Consider the following 16,753-nt stretch of genomic DNA (forward strand, 5'->3'; position numbering starts at 1 on the left):
GGAAAACTAAATACTACAAATTCATTTTGAGCTCGTAGATGTTACAATTTTGTCCACAAGAACTAGATGTAGCACGGTATTCTTGCAATTGACTGTTTATGCTATGCCAGGAGAATGTGTCAGGTCTTTGGCTGAATTGCTGTACGCATGATGATGAAAAAAAGCAGCAATTAAAAAATAAAAGCACTCAAGTTTCACACTGAAGACCCTGATCCTGAGAGGGATCAGGGTCTCAGGAAACAAGCTCCTTGTTTTAGCCTCCCACTGGGACCAAATAAAGTATCTATTTACCAAAGAAAACTTTGACTTCTTGAAGAACTGACACATGAAAAACAAAATCAAGAGTTTTGTTGGCTAGCTTTCCATTTTTCATTGAAACACTTCCAAAAGTCCTGGAGCGGCACTACCCATTAGTTCCGTGCTTTGTGGCTGCTTACACGTCTGAGAGGGGCAGACAGAGCACTCGTTGCCCCTGAGGGGAGCGGCGGGGCCCTTCTGTGCCTGAGTGAGGATGAGGAGGGGATGAGGAGGCCAGGCCGGACAGGAGCGAGGAGCCCGTGCCCGGCTGCCTCTCGTCCCCTCCAGATGTCAGCACAGCACCGCACAGCTCCCAGCGCAGCCGGCTGGCTCCCGGTGGCCCTCCTCCACGGCACCTCGCGGCAGGTCAGGCGGCCCCGCTTCCCTCTCGGCTAGATTTGTTTTTCTAATTTCTTTTTACTTGAAGGTTTACCAGCTGCTTTATTACCGGGCTGAGCTTTCCTTGCAGTCGCTCCCTCTCTCCTCCTCCTTCCCCTTTTTTGTTCCTCGAGACAATCACTGTCTCTGGTCCCAGCTGCCACTGCTGATTTTTCATTACAGTTTAATTTAAAACTGGGATTGGAATGGAAATGTCTTTTTGCCATTTGGGGTTTGCAAGGCCTGTGGTTTTATTGCCAAAGGCACAAATGTTAGTTACTACTGTTTTTCCAGAGTACAAGTGTAAGGGGCCTGCCAAAGGGGGGGCAAAAGGGTCGTGAGGCTTGTGGGAAGCAGTAGGGGGGGAAATAAATCCACCTCACAGAGAGAAAATAACCCAATTCGTTGCTTATGCATTTATGCTGGTACATGTGCTGCTGTGTTAGAAGGAGGTGGGGTTGCAACATGTCCCTGGGCTTGGGGTCTGTGCAGTGCGCTCACCAAGCAGATGCAGAAACAGACCAAAGCTCCGCTCGCTTCCTCGGGGAAAGCAAACACAAGCAGGCTAACTACTTGCCTTTAAAGCTCCCTGGCTCTCTTGCCTGATATAGCAAGCTGAGTGTTACACAGCACCCTGCTCAGTAACAGCACTTGGAGGGAAAGCAAAACTGGAATAAAGAAGATGTGTGAGAAGAAAAGGAGACCTGTTAGTCACTACCTTCAGTTCTCCTGTCCTCATCTACACCAGGGAGCGGGGGACTGCAGACATCACCACGAGCTGAAGCTCTCCCAGGAGCTGACCAGCAAGCCCTCCTCTATCAGTGTCCTCCAGCACGTCCCCAGCTGGCACAGCCTCTGCTGCTCCTTCTGGTTTGCTTTCCCCAGCCTCCTCCCTTCATCTGTAAGGAAATGATCAGAGAGGAGAAAGACAACGCAGTGTTTCCAAGTTCGAAATTAACTTAAACTGGGTGGAAATTTAATCCTTTCTCTCCAGAGATAAACGGAGGAGGAGGCTGTGGACAGTTGCAGTCTTCAATTGAAATATTTAGCGGCAGCACAGGAAGCTACTGTTTCCACCATGACAGATTACAGACGAGAGCGCCTAATCTCTGATCTGCTACGCTAAAAAACAATTATTGTCTTCCCTCCCAGGGAGCGCCTTATCTTTTCCTGGCTACATAATTTCAGATGTCAGCTGGAATTTCTGCATTATCTCGGCGGATCACACTGGCTCTTCACGTATCCTACATTTCAACCTCCTCCCCCGTTGGCCTTGGGCTGATCTGGATCTGGAGTTTGTCTGGTATCAATACCACACTTAGCTGCCCGTCTGCCAGTGCAGAGAGAAACACTGAGCCTGTTCTCCTCCAGCATCTTTCATATCTAACCCCGTGACTGAGCAGTGAAGTATTACAAACAAGCACTGACGGCGCATCCAGTGGGACAGCACAGGTCTGGCCACGTGCAACTCAGCCTGCTTTCCTCCCTCCTCTCCCGACCTCTGAAGACACTCCTGAATCTGAAATCCTGATCTGAAGATCCTCCTCCCACCTCCGGTCAAAGAGAGCTGTTCCTACACACTCGGCGGTGCTGAGTGCTTCCCCAGCCCCAGCTCCCCTCTCCCCTTACTTTTGGTTGCAATTTATACCGTCCTAGAGGTGAGGTTATGCTGAAGAGCAGCAGATGCTATATACCCATTGGCTTGCTCAGAGGATGACCATGCTTGCTGTGATGTTAGACGAGCTGAGGGGGTACGTTGGGCAGGGCTATGTGGAGGCTAGCAGGGGAGGACAAATACACCAAATTTGACAATAGAAGGAACTGACCAGAAAGCACTGACCAAGGCTCTTTAGAAAGCAAGAGGCATGACCAGAATTAACAGGAAAAGATTTTAGCTCTGAAGAGAGCTCAGACAAAAAAACTCGATACACAAAGATGTACCTGGATGCAATAAATACGCATCCTTTCATCCTTTCCATGCTCACTGAAGTCAGGCACGACAAACATGCCCATTGGTGCGCTCCCCTTGCACAGGACAACCAGATACGGGGAACCAAAGCTGCATCTTCTTCCTGCATCACCTGCTGACACAATTTCACACTCACCTGCCAGGCTGTAGCTGTGACTTTTATGGAGGACTGTCTCACAGGGTTCTCCAGATTGGCCCTTGTCACAGCATCTCTTACCCCTCACAACTTCTCTCCCTCTTTTTCAGTTTGTCTCCCCTTGACAGCAACGTAGGCTGCTCTAACTGCCCAGACCTTCGTTACTTAATTCTGGGGAAGCCATAAAGGAACAGATAAATTTCCAAGGCCAGCTTAGACTGCAACGCAGGATGACTCAATAAAGTAACATCTCCCACATCAACACCTACACTTTGCCCTCACAGACTGCTGCATCCTTCACCTTTCTCATCGTCTCAGTTTTCTTCATCAGTAACACTTTGCATTTCTTGAGCATTTTCCACCTAGAGATCACGTACACAGCTGCAGACAGACATGAATGAAGCTGCTCAGCATCCCACAGATTCAGAAGAAACAGAGAACCAATAGTTTTAAAACTTGCAAGCTATAGAGCAAAGGTTCCCCCCCAAAATGTTAAAGCAGGCTCTGCGAGTGGTCTCAAAGGAGCAAGTCTCTGCCCTGCTCTGGTTTTTATACTGGTGAGCTTTCCTAGGGGCACATGAGGAGGGTCTGAAAATCTCTCCTAAGTGCAGCTGGGGCTGTGTTAATGGCATGGCAATGACGAAGGAGGAGACAATCCCCCGAATGCCAGTGTGGAAACTGCACGGATACCCAGAGACAGAGATGCTGGTTCAGCGGACAGTGGGTCTTGTTATCCGTCTGCCTTGGGAGACTTTCTCTGTCAGGAGTTCTACCTCAAAATTCCCCAAGTGGTACTTCTACCAGCCCAAGCCCTTAAAATCACACAAGCAAAATTCCCCCGCATATCCGCACCCCAGGCAATCACTGGTAAAAAACACTGTTGCTTTTAGTTTTCAGACTTAGCCTACTGCTCCTTCTCCTATGCAATGGTAAACAGCATTCCAGTGGTTTGACCTTTCTGGCAGAACTGATGTCAGCACAAGAAAACAATAATATTTCTTACCCCTGCTGTTCAGAACACACTTAAAATGAACAGGAAAAAAAAAAAAAAAAGTAAGATTAAAAAAAAAAAAAGAAAGCCAGCCTCTTCAGGCTTTGTACTGTCCAATCTATATTGGATGTTGTCTGTCCGTCCCTGCGAGGACCGACTGCCACGGCTGTGGCAACCCTGGACCATCTGGTGAAGGCATCACCAAGTTCATCAAACTAACATCAACTCTGAATGTGCTGTACTGTCTGTAAGGAGAAGAGACCCATGCTCTACCTGCAAAATACAAAAATACCTAGGAAGACTGCAAAAACTCACATCTCCACAAGATGCATTAAAAGGTAAATATTTTCTGAACTATTTCTGATGTTGTCTTGCTGAGAGGCTGATTAAAGCTTTAAGTGCAGCACTGCTCAGGAATACTAGAGGCTGTTGTCTGCTTTTTACACAGAGTGGGAATCCCATCCAAACTTGTTATCCTGTATTTATAGACAGCCATGGCACAAAATGTGGCCTGAATGTTAGCTGTCCAGGTTAACAAGAAATGGGTCTCATTTGCCGCTATAGAAATCTTTTCCAAAATCTTATGGAAAACCTTATAAAGCCCAGGTTAGCTGCCACATATGGGACCCATTAACTCCTCATTTCTGCTGGTTCTTAGCAAATTTTTGTCTGGTGACAACACATGAACTTTGTGTTTTTGTTTTGCTTCACACTGCAGAGCACTTTGTTGACTTGGTTTGGTTTTGGGAAGCTCTCGGCACAGCGCACAGCCCCAGTACACCCAGCAGGATCAGCTAGCCATGTTCAATCGTGTGCACCCACATTCGGCTGAGACGATCCGACCTGCCTTCCCTCTTGGGATTTCAGCGCTGGCCCTTGTTGTGCTGAAAGCTTTGCACCACGCAGCACAGAGGCACACCTGAGAACAGTGTGTTTGGACACAAATTGTATCCCAGCCTCCAGAAAGTAAGGGGGAAAACAAATTGCCCATCATAACACGGTCTCTGAACCATGTAGATACACACACACACGCTCAGGAAGTTTCACTCCCACCTCCCAAGGCAGTAGTGCGTTACACACCTATAAGTTACACACCTATCCCGGTGCTTGTGGCACATGCCTGCTGGGCAGAGCAGCCCACCCGCACCAGCTGAGATGTCACCGCCATCCTGAGGGAAAATGGAAGAGGCTGCAAACAACTGCACAGACTTCTTCCCTTGGCACTGGCAGACACACTTGTGGCCCAGCATCCCTCAGCACGTGTCAGTGCGAGGCAAAGGCGCTGCCCCAGCAGGGCCCAGCACTGTGACTGCTGGGCTGCACTGCTGGGGGAGATGGGGAAAGCTGCACAGCATTTGGCAACACCACGTTTGTTGGAGCTGGTGTGATTAGCACTTCTTTTTCTTAACCTGCCTTTTCCTCAGAAGTGTGAATAATCAGAGGCTGGAGGGATTTTCTGGTCTTTGCTTTCTGCTTGGATGATACAGGGGCTCAGCGGACTGAATGTGCTTAACAGACGGGGATGCACACCTTGTACTCATGTTTATGGCTCTGAAATGCTCAAGCCCAAACCATTAGAAAAAGGGTTTGTGTATTTAGCCTGTCTCTGGGGAACAGAGTACAGGAAAGGAAAGGCAAAACCTGCCAGATATTGAAGGCCTTTCCTTATAAACTCAGGGCTATTTTTAGTTTTCTAATGTAAAAAGTCAGTGAGATGAAGAGTGAAGTGATCCGTTTCCAGCAGAAAAAATGCCTGAATCTTCATTAATAATTCCTCATAGATGGCTGTGTGCCTTTATCTGACAGACTGACAAGCCACGCTAAACAACAGTTACTGCACAAATGGAAAAGATATCATCTCCCTACCCAGCCTCGTGGTGCTCCCATTGTCATGTTACATTAGGACCGGAGTCTCCACCTTCCCGCAGAGACGTGGCGGCAGGCTTATTTTATTAGGACTTGCACAAACATGCTTATGATGGATGAAGTTTAGTGCTTTGACACGGAAATGTATTTGGAAACTGGAGCTGATGCATGATACGAAGAAGGGGAGGGAAGAGAAAAAACAAGAACCCAAATGCATAATCTTACCCTCGATCTGCCTGTCAGTGATAATTAGAAAGGGCCTCTATCAAAATCTTAGCTGCAAGCTGCCCAGAGGATGGGATTTCATAGTTCCCAGCTACATGCCCGAGCTGTCTTTTACAAGGCTGGGTTAGTGGAAGTCAGTGACAGAAGGTCTATTCCTGGCCTCGATTGCCTTGTAAAACAGGCGCCTGCTCCTTACAGTAGCTCTCATCACCTATGAGGCAGTGGAAAGGAAGACACTTGCCTTCTGCCACACCCTCACATCTGAGGGCAGAACAAGTTGGTTCGTCTACATGGTGCTGAAACCAAGCCAAAACCTGTCCAGCCTTTGGACCGGTTCAGACTGGGGTCCCCACTCGAGGGGCTGAGTCCATCCCAGCTGCTGGGGGAAGCGGCGTGAGCTCATCTGCAGCACCCATCTGTGACAGCGACTCTGCAGGGGAAAGGACTTTACAAGCTGCTGCTCTAGGCCAACTTTGAAATGACAAACACACCCTCTGCTACTGGACTGTTTACTTTCCTCCCTCTTCCCGATGTTATCGGTATTTCCTAAACCCTGCCTGTCAGGCATGCTTTGTTAATAACCCTCCAGTACTTTCAGAGCAAAGGTTGCCCAACAGCTTTCTCATCTTCCTGCTGGCTGTCAGGAGAGGAAATCACAGCTTTCAGGAGAACCTGACACAGAGGGAACTGGATAGCACGCTGGGGTCAAGGGTAAGAATGCACGAAGAAGTGAGAAAGCGCAGGCACCCCGGCCGGCTGCACAGGAAGAGCTTTGCCTCTGCTTTCCCTTGTTTACTATGTCAGGATGTTCCAGGAAGAAACTCAGCAGGCTTCACCTCTGAAACAGCCAGCCAAGCACAAATCCCCGCTCACAATGCGGCACGAGGGAGCCAAAGGACAGCTAACAAACTTGGCCCAAGCTTGTGACATGACTTAGGTCTTTCCTCTTAAACAAAGGGGTCTGAAAGTGCTGCGGACAACACTGCCACCGCTTCACACAGCTGTTATCTTCCTTCTCAACTTCCCTGCCATCTCTGAGAAGTCTCAGTCAGACCTGAAGCACTGATGTGCCAGCAGAATGCATTTACATCCACCTACCCCAGCAAAGGAGCCTTTGAGGGCTAAGAGACATTCCTAAGACTATACCAGTCAGAGGAAGAAAAAAAAATGAAGCAAAGTTTGGAAAGGAAATTGCTTTAAGATGTGCTTCTACATGAAAAACATAGTGAGACTCTCTGGTCAACCAGCTTGTCTGCAGGTCCACTCAGGTCACATCTACCAAGGTGGGACAAACAAGGAGACCAAGGATCAAACATTCACCAGGGCTGGAGCTGGCTGAAATAAGGGCCTCTAACCACACTGCGTTCAGAAGTCTCAGCAAGGGGCATAGTGGACTCTCCATCGATGGAAGATGCTAAACCAAGAGTGGGCACCTTCCTAGCTCCATCAGAAATACCAACCTGCTGAGCTGCTGTGAGGGACCTGTGTTCGGAGGGAGATTGGGCCCGATGCCACGACTCCCTTTTCTCTGGAAAATCTGGGTCCCCAGTCTCTTTTGATATCTTCTGGCAGTAGGAGCCCATTCATGTCTCCCCCACACACTGCTTCAATCAGCTCTAATTAGGCAGACTGTGTCTGAGCATAAATGAGATCCCCAGTCACATCCCTTTTAAAATGCAACCATCTCACATTTTGTGAGTCAAATGGAGTTTTGCTGGAGAATTAAAAGGAGCGCTGCAGTGCAGCATTGAGTGATTCACAGGATAAAGTTTCCATGCGCTGCTCAAGAAAACCAGATAGAATTGAGCTTGAAGGAGTGAGGAATGGCTGTGTTTCTATGAATGGCTGTGTTTCAAATTACCTCAGTTCAGATTTAATAAAAATTCTCAAAACAGAACACTGGAAGTCATTACAAAATTTGTGCTTTTCCCTCATGAAGATTTTTATAAAAGTGACAAGGCGAAGAAAGGGTTGATAATGGTTATCTGTTGTAAAAGTTTATAATGTACTTGCTGGGGAAAGAAAAAAAAAAGAGCATTCTTCAACAAATAACTGAATCCCTCAGGAAAAACTAGGAAAAACCAAACCAAAACAAATACATGCAAACAAAAAACAGGAAAAGCAGACCCAAAACAGTTTTCTCAGAACACAATTTTCTGCTGGAAGGTGGATATAATTATCTGTCATAACAAATTACAACGTTATGTTGTAACATTTAGTTATGAGCAAGAAAAAAAAAAGCACCTTTAATCTCAATAGCCATTACGTAAAGCATCTGCACACAACTGGAATGTCACCCACTTGACCTAACTAATACCTACCACTGCTTAGGATTCTCCTTATTGCCCGACTCCAGAGCAGCTCAGCAGTACTTCAGTACTTCACTGAGTAGGAACTGAGGCACAGACAGCAGTGATGGTTTCAGCAGCACTGCAGAGGCACGCAGCACCCCCCGATGCTGAGTATGCGCTGGGCCATGGCAGACCACTGGGCAGAGATGGCAAAAAGTAAACTGTGAATGTGAAGTGGAAACCCCTTACTTTCATATATTTTAAGTTGCTTGGCTCACATAAATTTGACATTGTTTTGTTTTCCCATTATTGGGAAAAATAGGGAAGGGAAAAATAGGGAAAAGGGAAAAAGGAGAGGGAAGAAGCCAGCCAGCCTTTGGGATCCACCTGAGCACCAGACAGAAGCCTCTCAGGGACTCAAAACATTGAGTGATTTTGATCTTCCTGTTAATTGTTTCAAATTTGTTTTTCAGATAGCACAAGAAAGCCAAGGCAGTACCCAGGGGAGAGGCTGGCAGCTGTTCAAGGACCAGCCTCTGGAATATCTGACAATGTTGAGCACAAGTGTCCAGGAAAAAGAAAAATAAGCAGACACAGGGAGAAGTCTATGGAGAAGCAAGCTACAAAGTAATCAGCCACCCCATATACTGAGCACACTTTCCAAGAGCATTCACAACCTTTGCCTTAACTGCTATCCTTACCTTCCCTGCACGATGGCTTCAACTGTTAGAAGCCATCTGCATTTCCTACACCCCAAGTCAAGGCTGGTGCATGCAGGAGCAAGTATCCGCAGATTGAGACAAAAATCAAAACCAAAAAATATTGTCTGAAAACTAATTAGAAATATACACAGCTGATCGGGGTGGTAAGACAAGCCAAAAGAGCAACTGAGAGGAAGAAATAAATAAATGTGTGATGTACTTAAGAGGAAATGAATGCCATAGGAAAAAAGCAAGTTTCAGTTACAGGAGCAGGAATTGCTACCCTTTCAATTTCAAAATGTTCTTTAAATTGCCATTATTCTGGAGAAACTTTTCTAGCGAATAGGTGGCTTGGCTTTGAAAATGTCATTAAACTTAACTCAAGATTCCAAGAAAATATAAAGGGTTAAACATACAAGGTAGGTAATTAAATGCCAAACCATTCCCCATGAATTAAAGAAGCCTACCAGATCGTAATGGTGCAGAACCAGGGTCCTGAAGGTGAAGCTCAGCTGTAGGCCCTCCTGCAGCCTGTCCTCCAGCCACTGATCACAGATACAGGAGGGAGGTACCAGGGCAGAGGCTACTCTGCACTCTCAGGTTTTCTCTTCCTCTTTGCTAACTCTCAAAGTCCAGACCATGGTGCTGACCAGTTTTGATGAACTGCAGTTGAGTGACTAGAAGGATGAATAATGTCTCAGTATTAAGACAAATGCAGGATAAACACAAGCAAACAAAAAAGTTTGGATTATGGACACTTGTGTTTTACATGGAACGCAATATTTAAACAAATACATAGCAATGGAAGGAGCTCTGGAGGTGTACGAGGGAGAAATAGGCCTGCTTAGGCCACAGGAGAAGTACTTCTCCCTCCAGATTTCTCCGAATGAGCACCAGCAAGATACTTTTAGTCAAGGATCTTTCTACCACTGCTCATGGAAAAGAGTAAGTTCAGTAGCTGCCTATGATAAAACGGACATTACAAAAAATACAGAAGAACTGCACCCTAAAAGTTCCAAATCAAATTTTGGGACTTTGCATGAATTACTTGCAGAATGTAACTGATCTTGGTGGGTTTAGTCTTCCTTCTAGTCATTAAGTCATGGAGTACACAGAACATACTTTGTGTCCTCTATTATTCACCAAGCTGTTTTGTACAAAGCCCGTTTCTGCCTGTAAACTCATGGTCAACTGCCTCAGTTACCTCTTGCAAATTCCCTGCTTTTGTGGCGTCACTGAAATCACACAGCACTGGTTTTCACTTTGATGAAGTGACCACCAAACTCTAAAGCATTTAAACAATGCCCATGGGAGGCTACAGAGCTGGAACTTGGACAGATCATCGTAAGGTCAGATCTTCCCTGTCTCTGGGTTAACAGCAAGCACATTCAGAGAAGCTGCAAATACCCCAGAGAATTGTCTTTTCCCTACAGTGACAGCTCCTCATGATATTACTCTGTGATAATCTTCTACTAAGATCCAGAATAAGGAGCTCTTCTTTGCGTGTATGTAACCACACACAGCCCCCAATACAAAACACTGACAGTGAAAACTATGCAGCCTCAACAAGGTAGCAGAAAGCTGTGTGACTTCAGCCTATAAAGGCAAGCACGTATCATGACTTGCTGACACAGGAACTGAATTTGTATCTCCTGTTTCTCTCCCCTCACACCCACAAAATCTCTCCTAACCACATGACAGAATCTCTTTCAACTGCATTTAAAGACCACTCAACAGCTTTTTAAAGGCAGAAGTGATTTCAACTCATCTACTGCTGGTATGTGTGACAACTTCTTTCCTTCCAGAGGCAGAGGCTGTAAGTTGGGAGGAACACAGGTACCAAGCAGGAGCACACCATCCAAACCAAGCAAAGCCAGCTAATTAGCGTAACAACAAACAGGAGGAAAGGCTCAAGAAAGGGAGACTACAGAAATGAGCAGAAAAGCAGCACTTCACCAAATGGAGCCATGTAAGAGTCAGGGTCTAGGTCAGCCAGTTCTATGGAATAATTTCAAGAATGCACAAAAAATAGAAAAATTAGTCTTTGGCAGTGTGTAGCACGCTCCCCTTTTAGATCAAGAATCTACACAGAGAGCAACCCCTCAAGAGAAAAGGGCTGAAGCATCATTCCCAGAAGAGAAGACAGAAGCCACATTGCCCAGGATCTTCCTAAATATCTTGTGAGGAAAAGGCTGTTCCTGGTGAGGGCGGAGATCTTTGTGCAAAACTGAGGGACAGATGCAAGGAGGCTCTCAAGCAGGTTGTCCAGCAGGAAGGATGTTTGTTCTTCTGGGGAGAAATCAACACAAACTCCTTTGCTAAACTAGCCTTATGCTTATCACCTCCACATAACAATCCAGATTGTAGAGGATAAAATAACTCCAAACTGCTGATGGCTGGCAAACACTGTCCCTTTAACAGCCAAAAAAAAAAAAAAGCCAGAGTAAGAGTCCCTCCTGCCTCTCACACCCAGGATAGGCTCTCAAATAAAAGTGCTATTTGTACCAGAATCCAAGGATAGCAACAAGTCTCTTCCTAAATTACACAAAATCCTTTTTTTTTTTTTTTTCCTCCTAGCTACCTACTCCTTTCCTCTTCCTCCTTTTTACGTGCTTCAGTGGGCCCCACAGGTTAACAGTCTCCAGCTGTGTCCACTCACCAGACACTTATCCCTCAGCTGTCCGCTCCCAGCTCTGCAGACCTGACACAAAGTGGAGTTTTGGCCTTGGCTCAGATGTTGCACTGATAAGGACCATGGAAATACCTTCAGTTAAAATAAACAATATTACATCAGCCTCTTCCATTTTAGGATACCCAAGTCACCAAAGCATAAGCTCTAGCCTCTGTCTTACCTCCCTGCCTCACTGTAAGAAAGAGAGGGGGGCCATATTCGGACTAGGTTAATGCCCAGGATGAGGAGCCTCCCTCGATGGCTGGAGTGTGCTTTGTTTTTTCAGGGCCTTTTAGAAATCAGAAAACACCGTGTTTACAGCCTTTCTGGAGAGGGATTCTGTGAGTGTGCAGCAGCAGCAGGTCAGCTTGCAGCGAGGCCGGATGCACAGCCAGTCTGTTCCTGAGGGCACTCCTGAGCTGGGGTGCTTGCCGTGGAAATCTGGCCTTGGAGATCTCTCCTCCATGAGAAAACTTTTTTTTTTTTTTTTTTTTTTTCTTTCCAGCAAGCACTTGTGGATCTTAAAATGCAAATTGCCACACAAACAAGCTGGCTGTGCGTGATCTTCACCAAAATGGTGAACAACACCTGAGGACCTCATCCTGGAAAGTAAGAAGTGCCACAGTAGGCTGGTTTTTGTGATATCATCATCAGTGGGAAAGAGAAAATAATTTGTCATTCCTCGGTCTGATGGTAACTCTACTCAGGGAACTCACAGCCCCTGCTGACCGTTTCTCATTCCACATGAGCTGACAAGAAGCTTAGCCGAAGCCATCCAGCAACTGCATCGATGCAGTGAGATCCCAGCTCACAGCCCAGTGGTTCCTGCAGGAGCCTATGAAAGCTCTCCTGCCTGTCCTGGCACATGAGGGGCATTTGGGAGGCTGAGAGCTTAGGATGTGACTAAAGAGAATGCAAATATCTGATGAAACCCACAAACAAGACAATGAAAGCTGAAAAATATTTAATTGAATCTCTGTGGCCTTGACTTAGAGCAAAACGCACTTCCAGACTACTGTCAATAAATGAATCCCCCAAAAGTGTGAAGTGTGCAGCAGTGCAAAGAGTGGCAGTATTTTGACATCAGTAACATGATAGGGGCAGTAACTAGAAGTGTTTGAATCATTTGTTTTAATTTCCTTTCAGGTTTATCTAAAATTTAGCCCTTTCTCCTCTGCTGGAGAGAGCCTATTTGCTGTTGTGCTTCTCAACGTGCAGCTGTAAGGGAAGCCTGCATTGGGCTCTCTGGACAAGGCACTGACCAAGCCTTTTTTTTTTTTTTTTTCTCTTGTTGGAATGAGGATAAATTGTTCCTGCTAATTCCTTAAAAAGATCCCACCAGTCCTCAGGCCAAAAAGAGCTTTGTCAGGGGCTTCAGTGCCAACAGCAGGACGAGGGCCCAAATGGGGCTCAAAGACCTAGACCTGCAAAATCTGAAGTGAACAAATATTTAACGAGAAATCAGTGAAGGAAAGCCCCAAGGGTAGGAACCACTTCTGGTTGCAAAGCTGACAGCACTTTCACTCTTGGGGAAGCTGAGAAATGTGCCAAGAACCTGGAAGGCTCCACGTTTCAGCAAAGACTGAAGAATAGCAAGAAAAAGGAAGTTAGAAGGTGACAGGGTACTTTAAAACTTATATTGAGGTGCACAGTTGTTGTAAACTGCTTTTTCTAAACCTTGCAAAGCCTCATGTTACTACATCTCTGCTTTCTGTAGTTCCCTCATCAAGCAGTGTTTTGGGCCGTGTTTCTTTATATTCTATTTGCTATCATGCAGACATCTGATTTGGGGCAAAATCCTGCTGTTCTGCCTGTTTCTCCGTTTCATCATGTCCCGTGAGTTGCTCCTACATAGTTTATATGGAGTAGACATACGAAGCTGCCTTTCCAGAGCAGCGTAAACCTTCCCTTCTGAAGTGCTCAGACAAGGTATGTTTTACAGCTTCCCCCCGACACATGACTGCCATTTGGTTTGAGTCTGCTTACACTAATCACCCAGGCATGTCTCAGTGAGTACAAGCATAACAAAGTGGCAGTCAGTAACATGAATACATTGAAAATGAATATATTGCACTTATGAAAGTAAATATTGAGCAACTTGAAACTTAAACATAGTCCAGAAGGCTCTGCTACAAACACCCCTCAGATCACGCCTCTGAGAAAGTCACCAAAGTCAGAAGCAACTGCAGAGCTGCAAAGCTTTATATACAGTTTTTCTTGACACGACGCCAGGAGAGGGTCCGTTTGCAAATCACTGATGTAAACTAGGATTTCTGGTAACTCCAAAATAGGCCAGCGTTACAATGCGTATTTCATCTCCTCTTTAAGTGCGACAAACCTTTGTGGGAGCTGTTGCTCTTCTACAAGTTACTTGTCGCTGTCTACAGCAATTGCCTTCCCCACACTTTCTCTGGAGAAAAAGTTCATCGCTGGAACTGTATCTGCTTTTATTCTGAAGGTTAATAACTATTTTCTTTGCAAGAAAGCAACTGTCTTGCCATTTTATTATTATTAATTTTTTTTGGCCGTAATCCTAAATGGAACAAAGGCAAGAGTTTTCATATACTAGATATTTGAAGGCTTTGAAGATTTCACTTCACAGAACAAGTAATTTTAGAGTTTCTGACAGATGGATTTTCAGTGGTCTGAGGAAGAAAGGGCAGAGAGGCAGCAGCAAAGGGTACCATGCTTAGAGAGATATCCAGTTGTGCTGATGAAGCGCGTATAGCGACAGGGAGAAATGCTGGCTAGGGTAGGGCTAATTCAGTAGGAAGAGATCAACACCATGGGCAGCATGCCAAGAAGCAACAATAAGGGATACGTGTCTGGCTGCAAAATGGAACTTGGGAAATACATTTTCCTAGCATTGCTAAGTAAGTGTTAATTCATTAAGAAAGTCTACATCAAAAGATGCTACTGCTTGTTATGGTATTACAACTAAAGGATTGTCATTTCAGCTCCCCGTTTTTGCAATTTTTGCACATTCAGTCCCTCCAATCCAACAAAAGATCAGAAAAAACAATGAAGGATTGATTGTAAGGTTGGGTTGACGATGGGTAAAAGGTTGTCAAGTAATTGGTGGGAAAAGCACCGACAAATTATGGCTATGCATGTGCAAACAGTCTCAGTGTCTGTGTGTATGACGGACAGACACCTTCTACCACAGAAGTAGGATGGTTAGCCTAACGTTCAGTGGGCAGTCTGCTCCTAAACAGCAGGGACAGCCAAATGTAGACTGGTTTGGAAAATAAATTTACCAAAAGTGAAGATGCCGAGATGTCCTGTCCTAAAGGAACATATAAGCCATGAAATCCCCTTCTTTGTTTAGGAAGTTTAGGAAGACTCCAAACAGATCCGAAATTCAGCAGAGCTTTGAGTCCTCGCAAAAATACCATCAATAATAAAAAACCATTCTGAAGTTAAGGAAAAGCTGCTTGCTGAATTTGTTTCTTGATGAATTCGCTTGCTACCTCAATAGCTTTTTTAATTAAATAAAAAGCATTAATTCTCCCCTGTCCATTCCAGCTGTGCAAGAGATGGAATGCAAACAAGCGCGAGCAGGGAAGAAGCGACGCTTTCACAGAACAACACTGGCATGCCTGCTATGGCTGAGCTGACTGCTGCTGCTCCTGCTGTTATTCCCCAAAATACCATTTTGAAGAGACAGGTTTTTTGTAAGAATGTGGTGGTCTCTCCCACCCCAGGTAAAGTTATCAGTAAGTTAGGCAGTAGCACATGGGAAAGAAAAGGCTTCAGATATCTAAAAAAATCAGAGTAACTATTATTCTTTCAAGGTAAAAATAGCCATGTTAGGCTGTACCCATCCCACTTGCCTTTTGATATCTCAGCTGTAATCAGAGAAGCAGGACCCTCTGCCAAAGTCTCCGGTATCTGGGGGAATGATCATTCAAGGTGACAAAAACTTAGTCCTGACCAAGTCAGGTGTCAGAAGGTGAAAGGCTGCATCCATTAACAACGTGAGTTCTTATCTGCACTGTCATCCTTAACCACAGGGAGACGTGGTCAGACCTCCCTTCCATCGGCACCTCAGCCAATCTTGCTGAATTATGTCTTCTGAAGTTTGAAAGCTTTTGTCTGCAGAGGCTTGACCCTCCACTAACAGCTGAAAGCTGGGTTTGAAAAAAATCGAGCCTTAAAATTCCAACTGGAAAGTGAATGTGAGCTTTTTACCTTGTCGTTTCACAGTCAAAGCACACGGCATTCAAAGAAAAAGCCAGAAAGATGGGAGGCATGCAAGGGATGAAGAGAGAAGAGCTTTTCCCTTTTTTTAAATGAAGTAATTAGCTTAGTAAGTACAGGAGGAGGAGAGAAAAGAAAGGGAGATCCTTTTGTTAAGCATTTATAATACGATCCTCTCTCCTGCCAGGTGTGCTTGCAAGATGTTACCAGATTGCATGCACTGATGAAGGCAAGGAGTAGGGCACCACTAAATTATCTCCAAAGGCACCCATCTGGGGAATCCTCGTTTCTAAAAGCAGAAGATGTTCTGTCTGCATGCAGTGCATTTTTTTCAGGGGCTGGCAGTCACAGTGGACACCACTGGCTTTCCTGTAGCAAACATGGTTTTAAATAATGGATGGAAACCTTTGGTTACAACGGGCAGTTACCCAGGCTTTTACAGCTGTTATGATTAGCACTTTGATTAGGATGGGACAAGGACTGGGGAGCTGGCAAGCACTGAAACAAACCAAAAGCCCTGCAGTTATAGAAGTTCCCATGAAGTAGTTGTCTGCATGTTGGATAATCTTTAGCCAAACAAATCTTCTATACAATAAAACTTCAATGTATTCAGCGAATGCTCAGAATAACAATTGCCTATGTTCTTACTGTCCAGGAGTATAAACAAACAGCAGATTTACATCTCCCCTATTACCTTCAGCAAAAACCTCTTCTAAAACAAGGTCTCCAGCCCCTGATTGCATCTTGAATTTCAATATTGCAAGACAGAGCTAGACCCTGCAAAGGGAAGAGTTATGAGTAACTATTTTATGAGCTCCTTCTCTTTGAACCCTGCCTCACACACTGCTCACCAGTCACACAGCCTTGCCTCTGAGCTGCTTTGTCAGAATATAATGGGCAGAAGTTGGAAGCACAGCTCAGTTCATTGTAAGCACTGTGTAAACCTCCAGGGTAATTGAAATGATACATATTGCAGGAGTTGTTTGAATAAAAGAATATCCAAAAAGAAGAGAAAAGAGCAGAGCCAG

General features: G+C 45.3%; 2 long non-coding RNA genes across 2 annotated transcripts; both read left to right on the forward strand.

The window, feature by feature from the left end:
* Positions 1-1,103: 1,103 nt before the first annotated feature.
* On the forward strand, positions 1,104-12,739 carry LOC137858354 (uncharacterized). Its single transcript, XR_011097666.1, has 4 exons — positions 1,104-4,109; positions 4,490-11,720; positions 11,812-11,887; positions 12,031-12,739. It is a non-coding gene; the product is annotated as an uncharacterized lncRNA (long non-coding RNA).
* A 7-nt stretch (positions 12,740-12,746) lies between these two features.
* Positions 12,747-16,342, forward strand: LOC137858353 (uncharacterized). Its single transcript, XR_011097664.1, has 2 exons — positions 12,747-12,902; positions 12,991-16,342. It is a non-coding gene; the product is annotated as an uncharacterized lncRNA (long non-coding RNA).
* Positions 16,343-16,753: the final 411 nt, after the last annotated feature.

The sequence above is a fragment of the Anas acuta genome, chromosome 6 (genome assembly GCF_963932015.1).
Source record: "Anas acuta chromosome 6, bAnaAcu1.1, whole genome shotgun sequence".
Classification (NCBI taxonomy): domain Eukaryota; kingdom Metazoa; phylum Chordata; class Aves; order Anseriformes; family Anatidae; genus Anas; species Anas acuta.